At 40.8% G+C, this 11,794-nt stretch overlaps 1 long non-coding RNA gene across 1 annotated transcript; it reads right to left on the bottom strand.

Annotated features, from left to right (window-relative positions):
* Positions 1-7,405: 7,405 nt before the first annotated feature.
* Positions 7,406-8,373, bottom strand: LOC117159645 (uncharacterized). The gene is made up of 3 exons (XR_004464614.2): positions 8,258-8,373; positions 7,904-8,181; positions 7,406-7,816 (listed from the first exon to the last, which is right to left on the bottom strand). It is a non-coding gene; the product is annotated as an uncharacterized LOC117159645 (long non-coding RNA).
* Between the last annotated feature and the right edge of the window lie 3,421 nt (positions 8,374-11,794).

The raw sequence follows: 11,794 nt of genomic DNA, 5'->3' as shown, positions 1-11,794 counted from the left end.
AACTGACAGGAGAATTAACGCGCAACCGTTGCAATCACGCTTTCACATTGGTCTTACGTAAAGTTACTTTTGAGGAAGGCCGTATCGTTGGCTTACACCGGCGCAAATATCGCGCGTCCACTGTTAGCGTCGTCGGGAAGAGCGGTTTTAACGATCGAACGAGACCTTTTCACGTAACAAAGCGGATACAAATGCGGGACTAATACGGCACAGAGGAACAATCGACAGGTATTTGTCGCACGTAAAAACTCTTTCGCAAAAGGTGAACGTATAACATTGCTGCATCTTTAAAGAAAATACGTTTTCAACTGTTAAAACTGTTAAAATATACGGTAGAAGTCCACTTACCGAAAGAAAATTCTATCCGATCAATGAAATCTACTCGTTCGAGCTTCGACTCTTATTATTTATACGACACGCCGTATTCGAGTAAAGTCGAATTATATGCAGCGTGTGTATCGTTAAAATCGCGCGCTTTAAATATTTCTCTTTGTTTCTCACGATAAAAAGAATATCAGAAGAAAATGTCGTTTCTTACGAGAGAGTAAATATTATGACAAACGACGTATTTCTCTGTGGCTTGTATTCTTCGAGATTTCAATGTCACCTGTGTTATTTTACGATATCGCGTGACGTTTAAGATCGAAATCGATTCGACGATTTACGATACAACCTGGTTTACGTGACTGATTGGTTACAAAAAAATTCTGATAATCCTCGTGGCTAGGAATAGACAAGAATAACGAAATAACTGCGATAAAGAGATTAGCGAGGCAAATTTATTTTAATAAATGCGCAACGCGATACTCATTGACTAACTTCTATCCATTTTCCTAAGTAATCAATAAACATTCTATTTGATAACGTACGAATTATCGTCGAACGCGATTGCGATGTATTCTTTCATACAGGGCATTCCGATGTTGCAGGAAGTTTCAATTATCCTGCTAAATGTTGAGGAATTAAGACGGCGTTCGATCGCTTCGAGACACCGAAGTATCTGTCGAACACTTTGACCGCCACACCGAAATCACGTGTTTCGCTGAGGACGACACGGGAGTACTTTTATTATTCAAAGCATATAATGGCAAAATAATAATAAATCGATGATGTAAGACGACGTTCTTCCCCGATGGACGGTTTACCTTATCGTTGATCACGGGTGACCACCGTGACGCCTTGGTAACAGTTGATAGCGACATATTACAACGAGGCTTCGTTTATTTCAACAAACCATTCGCATTCGTTATTTCGTCGCAAGCAAAACGCGCAGAATATATCGTTGAAACGTGTAGAAGACATTAGTAAACGGTATTTGCTCATTGTATATGTCGGGTTAACGTTAGAATTTAGGGCGCGTAACAATTCTTCGTTTGGATTAGCCATCGTTTTACGAAGCAGAGATTATATTTACACGTATATACAAGACTTTCACAAAGTATAACGAATATTAAGTTTAACGAATAATAAGTTCAACGAATAATGAGTTTAACGAACGCTATTAACAATGTTCTTGGGTTCAAACGAATCCACGGTCAACGGGATAACTCTTTGCTATGCGTAGAATAATTTTAGGCACAAAATACGATTGCTGAGACGCTCGGTATAAACTGCTCGATGTGTCACTCTCCAGGGCGATCGCACGAATAATAAACTGATGGAAGTTTTCCTCGCTGTACGATTGCATTTGTTTGTTATATACTCGTTGGAAGCATCGAGAAAGTTTCAATCGCCGTTGGTAAGCAGTTTCTGCCTGGAGTTTGATTATTGATACAACGCGTGTCCCATTATATCCACGCCTCCGAGGTACAATCCCACGTGGCTAGGCCCGTTCTTGAGACCGTATGCCGCCACAACCGCATTTCTAGGGAGAACCATACAACCACTCCACGCCTCCGTCAGGCGAAACGTGCATCCCGTGACCGTGGCTACGTTCGGCGACCAGTTGTCACCTCGAGCCCAATCTCGCTATCGCAAATCTCGAACAATTACAATCAGATCGAATGACAATTGCTTAATTACAGCTATGATAAAATCTAGATTGCGATGTTGCGGGATTATCCAAAATTCGAAAGGCTCCGAACGTTCTTTCATCTCCGACGTATATATAATAGCAAGGTATGTGCACACTTCTAACTTCAATTATATGATTATGAAGCAGCATTTACGATTATTTTCTGAGCTGTGTTTATAATAATATTCGTAGATTACCCCTCAAACATATTAGATGCAAGATTTGTTCTCATTTTTTTTTATCGATGTTCTAATAAAAATGTTTAATCGTTCAATGGGGCACTTTTTATTTCAAAGTATCTTCTATTCGTCGGTTACGTTCAAAATGCCCTAATTGTCGATTTTCATGCAATTTTTACAATTGTAAGTGGTTGAGTCTGGTCATCGATGACCATCGTGGCGTCACGGGAGAAACCTTGGCCGGTCGTGTGTGATCGACGTGGCAGTCAAAGTGTTAATGGCCCAGATGTAAACGATCGATATAAAAATTTGTATAATTTTCATCATTCAAAGTACGTGGAGTAAGCTGGTCGATAAAAGACGGTCGAGTAGCGTCGTTCGCATACGGTTTCGTTTCGTTTTGTTCGAGCTGAAAGATTGTACGCACTCGCGTAAAAATGTTTATGTTTTCGAGAGTAAAAATTGTGGTGATCGAACGAGCCACAAAGGGTAGGAACCGTATCGTTTGTTTCGTGTTTTAATGCATCGCTTAACGCTTAACGTGTAAAAGAGGTCAAGGTATGTTTTATAAAGATGCAGGCAAAGGTTCGCGACAGAGGTACGTGTATTCGCGCTGAGCAAACTCACGCGATGAAAGAATAAGATAGTAATCTAGATATTGAGAGGAAGAAAAGAAAAGAAGCAAGGACGGGTAGAAAATAAAAGTGCACCGTGAAAAGAACAGCACTGAATCATAAGAAACCAGGGTCCGATGCTCCTGTCGGCTTGCGTTACCATGACGTTACCATTATATTACGCATCGTATTATACCTGCAATTTTCAACTGCTATCTAAAAATCCGATCGCTTTAACTTGAAAGTCCAGTTCTCCCAGTGATACAGAACTTGCTCGGCTATTAAATAGCGTTTACTTACTCGCAACTTTAACGTGGCGGCGCGACTTTCCTTTTGCAAATACCTAAAGTTAACTCGAACGAGGATGTTTTTCGTCATTGCCGATTTAACGCGTTCGAAATTGTTTCCATCACAGATAGGTGCAACCTGATATTTAGACTCGCGAAACTCGAAACCGAAACATTGTCGGGTTTCGAAACTCGGAATGCTTATCTTTTTCATTTTTTCTTTCTTTTTTTTTTTTTGTTCTTAAGAAATATAACTATTTTGACAGAAACTACGATCTTGGCAGACTTTCTTCGGAAAATGAAACTATACATCGGTGAAATCGAGGCAATTAAAACGAGTCCAAGCGTAAACTCGATCGGATCGTAATTATGCAAAGAAAAATAAATTCCCATTGTCTGTTCTCATAGGAATTTATGAAAACGTACATGGCGCGTAAACGCATAGACATCGACGATCGACAAATTACGTAATATCGATACGTTGTAAATTCCAAACTAATACGAGCAATGTGATTTCTATTGCGATTGCAGAAGTGGAAACGAATTAATAAATATGTAATAGTTGTTGCTCAATATTTGCCAGATGATTCGATATAATCCTTCTAACGCGATATAATCGTCCTGAAATCCCCCGTGTTCGTGTTTTCAAAGCGGAAAGATAAGACATCGATAAAGCACACACATCGTTTTCAATTACATTCGCTGTGCATGCAAACGCATGCTACTGTTGAGTGCCGGGACGAGCAACACATGTCCTTTTCCTCCTTCGATGTTTGCGTTCTTATCTCGTGAATTTTGTGCTTTATCTCTTTATACCGGAAATCAAAGATCACCGTCATTTTTACCCCTCTACCTATTCTTATCTGCGTCTCGTAACGTGTTTTGTACGAAACACCGCTTTCGACCATAGGTAAAAAAAAATCTCCTATAAAATTTACATATCTTCGATCTCGTTCGACGAGCTCGATATATTGGGTTGGCGACTAAGTGATCGCGGATTTTATCATTGGATTGTATCGACAAAATCCGCAATCACTTAGTTGCCAAGCCAATATATGTTTTAAAAACAGATCAGATTAATATCGATTAATTCCAATAATATTGGATTGATATTGGAGACTCGACGAGTTAAAATATAAAATATAAAATATAAAATATAAAATAGATAGGAAAAGTTAAAGAACGTTTTCGTTATTTCCTGCGACGTTCTCTCACGAGATCGACACCCTTTCGTTCCTCTGCTTGAAAATGACGTTTGTTGGAAGGGCAGGTAGAATCAGACAGCGGGTAGAAACAAATATTAAATGCGGTCAAGGAAGTGGAAGTAATCGAGACCGACGATGAATCTCGTAAGCTGCGAACTGTCCCATAAAACACAGTGCGACAATGCGAGCAACGTGCTGGATAATATAATATCGTAACTACGTACCTTTCTAGACGCCGTAAACTGTGTCTTCCTCAATAACGATTCTACGACTCCCTTTTGTCGATCGAAAATAGTCATAGGATGCGTTTTTTTATTTTTCCGTTGAACGAAAACAAACCATTGAGATCGAAATAGTTTACGAGACAGCGCGACAAATCTCTACCTACCTTCTCCCTTTTGTTTCTTATTTTTCCATTCGCACGTCCACCTCTTCGTAAACGTTATATATAAAAATGTGCTTGAAATTCTCTTCGACAGAAACCTTCTGACAAATACGGACGAAACGATTCGTCGTTCCTTTTTAATTGTTATTTATTCGATTATAATGTATCGCGAATAAACGGCCAAATATGTTCGATTAGGAGACGATAATACGCTGCTGTATGGAATTACGTACTTAACGGGATTAGGTGCTGAATTAGAATGTTCTAAAACGGCGTCTTTTTGTGATTTTTTTTAGAAGGAAAAGAAAGAAACGAAGTTATCGAATTTTGAGGTACGGTTTTATATATATTTAACGAATACAACGAAATTTTGTTTAAAGTGAAAAAGAAAATAATAACGGATTTCTAAGCCTATTTCGCGAGTTGCGGTTTTCGATCGGCGTGAAAGATCCACCTCGTAATTCTTGACTTAAGCGAAAAACCAAAAAAGCATTAAATTATTATATATTTTTCTTCTCGATGAACTAAAAGAAAGGCAGGGAATAATGTGGAATTAAAAATTTTGGCGGGTTTAAAGAAAAAATGTGTTTTTTAAAAAGACAAAATAAACTCTAAGGTGCTGTAACGATTATTTGAATAAACTTTTTGACGAACTTTTTTAGTTCATCGAGAAGAAAAATAAACAACAATTTAATCCTCTTTTGGTTTCTCCGTTTCGGTCAAGAATTACGAGGTGGATTTTTCACGCCGATCGAAAACTGCAGCCCACGAAATAGGCTTAGAAATCCCTTATAACTTCTTTTTTTACTTAAAAAAAAATTTCGTTGTATTCGTTAAATATATATAAAACCACACCTCAAAATTCGATAACTTCGTTTCTTTCTTTACCTCCTAAAAAAAATCACAAAAAGACGCCGTTTTAGAACATTCTAATTCAGGACACCCCCTTAATCGCGTAGACACCGTTAAAGGAAGCGAGTACGTTGGCATCGATGGAATTGCGAAAGAATCGATCGATAATTTCCCCCAAAGCAGAACCCCATTAGCGTAAAAGACGCGCAAGTGATCTCTGTAACGTATGTTTGTTAAGCGAAGGTTTTCGCGCGGATTATAGAAACGAAGAAGAGGCGAGGAAAGTGGTTCTCTTTGTTTGTCTTAACGAACAAAAGCACGTTGCTGGAGAACGTAGCGAGAGAGGGAGTGTTACCCTGTCCTTATTTCAGACGGACAGACAGACAGAAAGACAACCTAGAATTAAGTCATTCCGTTTGCCCGTCATGATTACGTTTCGATTGAGGATAGTCGCCATTTTATGCTTAGAAATTGAATAGATGTGTGCAGGAAACGCGGCCATGCTACTCGGTTCTTTGCTGACACGTATTTTAACGAGTAAACTACCTCGAAACAGTCTAGTCTCATTATCCTGACACGCGTATCCGTTCTCCGTTTCCCTTTTCGTTTCCTGCGTTACTCTCGTCACGCTGCGGTCGTTTTTATTTGCCCGGAGTACCGTTTAACTTCCAATTCGAAAACTAAGCCAAAGCTACCGAAACGAGTTAATAGAATATCGTTGTACGCGCTACTGAAACGTAAGTAAAGAATGGAGATAATACGTTACAACGTTCTATCGCGTTGCGGTAACGAAATAAAATCAAACACAAAAATTTCTCCAATTTCACTCTATGGTTTATCGTCTCCTCCACGGGAGTTTTCGTCTTAACGACACCGCACTCGCCTCGCTAAAGAAATAAAATAGACAAACTGTTATTTACACGTGTTATTTAGCGATAAAGCTCGAAAAATTTAGCGAACGTGCAGCTGGACAAATTGCAAAGTAGAAATTAAACAATAAAAGAAAAATACGCGTTCACCACGCTTTAAACGCGATTTCGTACGAAAGAGGAAGATTCGAGGGGACACGAACTTGGAAAGCTCGAGTACGCGTTGACTCGCGGCTCGAGATGGATAATCGGTGGAAAAATAATAGCTCCGTGGACAGTTTCATCGAGGAACGATTTTATAATAAGTTGTCAAGTTTGATAAGTGCGCGCTATTAATTTCGACGTTTGTTACGCGCCCGGGTGGTCGAACGGGTCTCCTTCATTTTGTCAGCCGCGCGTTTTATATTAATGTTTTCTTGACACGGAAAAGCCACGAGTGCAGTTCTTTTCATCCGACGAAAGCAAGCTCGATCCTTTGGCCGGCCAAACGACGCTGGCTGCCGCGCCTTTGGACGTATACGGACACGTCCGTAGGGTGCTAATGACGATCGATTATCCTGTATACCGGCGGCACCGTCTTCCTGCTGTTATATCTGCTACACCTCTTCTTTATCCAGCCTTCTCCTTCGATCGTCGCTTTTTGTTTGTATAATATGTGCCGCAATCGCTCGAACCTATTTGTCGCGGACACCTATTAGGTCTCCGATCAAAGGCTCTCATATTTCAGCGGATCTGATACGAAACGGACCGGTACGACGAGTTCCACGCGCGGTCGACTCTGTTGCAAGAAGGCAATTGAAAAATCTCTGTAGATGCTGTATTTGGTGCACGCATATTCCATCGACAAGGTGGCAAGAAATGTGACAAGAACAGAGCAGTGGCATTCTAGTTCGTAGTCTACGATGACGAGATTTAGTAAGCGACGATAACCAACCGAGCTAATTCCTAAATAAATTCGATGTGTGCGAGAAATGCGCAGAATATACGGATAGAGACGCGCTTATGCGTATAAATAGAAAATATATTTCTATCCAAGTTCCATTTGATCGCCTAATACTTATGGACTTACGAGGGCAGTGTATGTCGGATCGTGCTTGGTTTGGGTTAGGATTTTATAAAACGAAGCTACGGACCGATATCGAGCGGATAGCTTAACGTAGGCGAAAGTTCGGTTTTCTCGTTCGTTGAATTCGATTATCCTAAGATTCGATGGCTGTAACAGTCGCGTAGCGAATCGACGAACGCTATTGGAACGGACCTTGTGAAATAAAATATTTGTTTCCGGTAAAAAGGATCGTCGACGTGTCCTACCGCTGTAGGTGCTCCTTGATACCTGACGTCTCTAAGAGGATTACGTATTACCCGCGAATTCGAGGAGGAAACAAAACGGTTCGTCTTCTCAAGCCTAAAACTTAAGGAGATTAAAAGTTAACCCTGTTTCGTTCTACATCGCTAAGAAACTTAAGGCAGATTAGCGGTAAGTTCGGTATAACATTACCTTCGCTCTCGCTGATCCTGTTACATCTTGCCTGGAATTAAAAATATTGTCATCCCGCGGGATTATACCAACGGATATCTCCGGCCTTGTCAAACACGAATAAAAGTTTCGTCGAATCTCGCTCCTTGGCCACCTTTTCGTCATCGCCTCCCAATCTACCTGTACGATCGGAGTTTCGCAACCTTCGATACGCGGTTCTCGTAGATTTTGCAATTTTTACAGACGATTTACGCTTCCACGGTAGCAGCTGTCGAGTTATGGAGAAGATCCCGTGTACTCTACCGAGTGAAACGACTGTTATCACGTTATAAACGTACAAATATGTCGAGACGACGATGAAAGTGAAAACCACACCTGGAAGACGCGCCATTCTTTCCTCGTATTTCTCAATTTATTCGAAAAACCGAAGATCCGTGGAAAAATCTGATTCGTAGCGGGCGACAGGGCGGACGTTTGTGCCAAGGAAAGCATCAGGGAAACTACAAAGTGGCGTTCTATTTCTAGGATAAAAGCGAAACGCCTTGGCGAGACTGGCGGCGATGGCAGTGACCTTCGACGACGATACGTAGCCGCCTGCCTACCGCTTGGCGCGTACGAACGCAAAACGCGCGCGATTATTACTTGCCAACATTGAGTAACAGTGCGACCGCCGCCGCCACGCGCCTTGCCAAAGTATTTCGCTTTTATTCTAAGAACAAAACGCGATTTTGTAATCTTGCTGCGTGCTCTTCTTGCCAGAAACGTCCGCTCTGTCGCGAGCTCAAATTTTTTCTTAGACCTTCGGTTTTTGAAATAAATTGAAACATATAAGGAAAATACGGTGCGTTTTGGAGGTGTTCTTTTCGCTTTGTAACGCGATAACCAGACAATTTTTTCCTATTCGATTTACAATTAATTAGATGGAAAAAGATTACTTCGATTTTATCGGAGATACTTCGTTTTGTATTTATATTTCTTATCTTTCGAGTTTCAACCGAAGAAGGAAGATAAACTTAGAAGATATAGCTGCGATGACACAGCGAAAGCTTTGCCTCTAATTACAATTTCTTAAGAAGTCGGTTTCATGTCGGAATCGTGTCAGGCAAGAATTTGATCGTCTTCATCCTAACCGTCCGGTTGCATCGGGAACTGTAATTGTTTTGGTTCTTAAAGCAGCCCTTCGTTTGTCGCGCAATAACCACCTGTCAAACTCTGCTCGATGGTACCCGCTACCTAACTGGAACTTAATCATAGCTCCGCTCGTCTCGGTCGTATTCGTTCTCTTTTCTTTCTTCCATCTCGTCCTAACGATTCTCGAAGCAACATTTACACCCACAACAACGATTCGTCATTCTCCCTTCTCTCCGCTATATAACGTTCTTCAACTTCCTACCTCTTTGTAATATACAAATATACCATCGACGCAGGGTTTATAAATCGTCATCGATCCAGCTTGAATTCCATTCCTATAATAATACCTTGGGGAATAATTTTTGCGAATAAATTTCGTCGAATTTTAAACGATTATTTCCGTTGAAGCAATTACCTCAAGAAAAACTCTACATCTTTATTACGATACAGATATTACGCAGAAATATTCTAAATAAGGAGAGGTGCATATTGTTGTACCCTTGAATTTACATTATGTTTTGGGTTGCAAGGTCTAGGAACAGAGGAACTGATACAATAGAAACCTGATAGAGTCGATCGAGACATCGAAGAGTAGAGTTGAGAGAGCTAATCGAGTCGTCGAAGAGTAGAGTCGTTAGAGTTGATCGAGTTGTCAGTGTCGTAGAGTTGTTAGAGTTGTCCGGCAGTACCACGCCGCTTTTCCCCAGAAGCGACCTGGTGTCCGTGCGGATTTCCTCCACGTTAATATAAAAAAAAAGAGTTGTTAGAGTTGCTAGTGAGAGAGAGAGAGAGTGTTAGATTCGTTGTGACGAGAGTTGCCAAATAACTGTAAAGTTATTTGAGATAGACACGAGTATCGCATTTAATTTCAGTGAAACAAACATCGTTTTCTGTCCAATTAATACCTGTATATTCGATTCATTGTTAATAAATTGTAAGTAATCGGGAAAAAATGTATATCTTAATTTCCACGATTTTACAAGTGGGAGGAACTACAACAAATTTCTATTTGTGTTCCCAGTAGCCTCTAACCAAAGCTATAGAGTTAACTATTTTGGTAATGTCCTTTTGCTGTGACTACATGAACGTGCTTCTTATTATTCCATTGTCTAGTGACACTAAGAGAGCAAGGATCTGGATCAGCATAAACTTACACTTGTGCATTATACTTATACCTTTATACTTTTCAATTACAAATTCATCCACGCGTTCTTCGATCGGTCAACTTCAACCTCGACGATTTGTATTCTACGAACGTTTCGTTTCAGAAAGATGGTAACTAAATCCGTGACAAAACCAAACAGACAGAAAACTACGCGTTTCTTCGATTCTGCTACTTGTCTATCCGATGAATATTCGTATTGTAACCTGAATCCTGGCCAGTGACGTTCGAGAGACCGAGGAGCTGATCCATCAAGTTTCGTGATTCCTTTATCAAAACGAACAGAAAAGCGTGCAGAGGGTTATACGCACAGATACTTGTTAAATATAATGGGTTAACCCACGGGACACCGTGTACGGACGAGATTGGACACACCTCCGATTCGCTGGTGTCCATTCGCTTCCGGAACCCGCCTACGGTGCAATGCCAAAACAACCTCGCCGCTATTGTCTATCGCAATAACGTCGCCGTGATTGATGGATCTGTTACGTCTCTCTCATATCGTTGTACGAATCATAGACGCTTTCTATATTAGGAAAGATGTAGGAGCTGAAAAACGCTACGACAGCATCGTTCCGGTACGAATTTCTTTCGAAATATAGCCCTGAAAACCAGGTAACGAATCTGACCGGTTTTACCAAAATACTTGGTTTCCTATCAGTCGGATCGAAGCGAAGACAAACCTATGGATTCTCGTTGCTTTCACGACTGTGTAGGTATCCATATTGTTTCTTTTTTTTTTTTTTTTTTACAAAGGAGTTTATTGAGTCCAGAAAATACAGATTTTAAGTACATTATTCACAATAAACATGAATTTTTGTAATGGTATGTTAGGCAAAGGTACCGATACGCCGCGGTACGACGTAGCCATGCTGTATTATGCGTCGGCGCTTTACATTTTTTGTTGTATGATGCGGTTTTTGGGTTTAAGCCTCTGGGGAGCGGAGCTTTTTTTGGGTATCCATATTGTTATCGTCTTCATATGATCGAGAGGAAAATTAGTCTTCTCTCCGAGAATTCGTCTACGTTACGGTAAACCGTGCAACGTGTTCCTATCGGCGTCTACCATAACGACGACGAATATACAAAAATTGTACTCTTCGCTACGAATATTTGTGAAGATTAATTTGGCTAACCGACAGTAAGCAACCGACAATTATTCGCGTCGAAAGGAGAAAGATGGAATTGAACGTACGTGCAGCGAGAAATCTCAAAGAATATCGAAGAGAATTCATCGGTATTGGATCCATGGCAAATCTTCCCTCGGGATAACTCGGTTTTCTCGAAGGACAGATAATTCAGGGCGGAAAAGTCCAACCTCCTAGACCGTGTGCTTGTCGGTTTGCCCTTGTAACGAATTCTAGCGCGAGAAAAGGCGCGGACGTTTGAAAGGATCGAGCCTGGCAATGATCGAGAGTGATGTATTGATCTTCGTTCGTGCCACGCGTTCGCTTGCAGTTGCATCGAGCCACGGTTCTCCATCTTCTTGAAAAGTCAAACAGACTGTTGGAAGCTTGTTCGTGTACGCCAGCCCTCTTCCCTTTCGTCGTTTTTCCAGATATTCAAAATGTATAATATGGATTTAAGAATCCCAAGGGGCGCATCGATCGACGCATTTC

This window comes from Bombus vancouverensis, chromosome 8 (assembly GCF_051014615.1).
Source record: "Bombus vancouverensis nearcticus chromosome 8, iyBomVanc1_principal, whole genome shotgun sequence".
Taxonomy (NCBI): domain Eukaryota; kingdom Metazoa; phylum Arthropoda; class Insecta; order Hymenoptera; family Apidae; genus Bombus; species Bombus vancouverensis.
The sequence above is the reverse complement of the archived record's forward strand: the minus strand, read 5'-3'. Positions and strand labels throughout refer to the sequence as shown.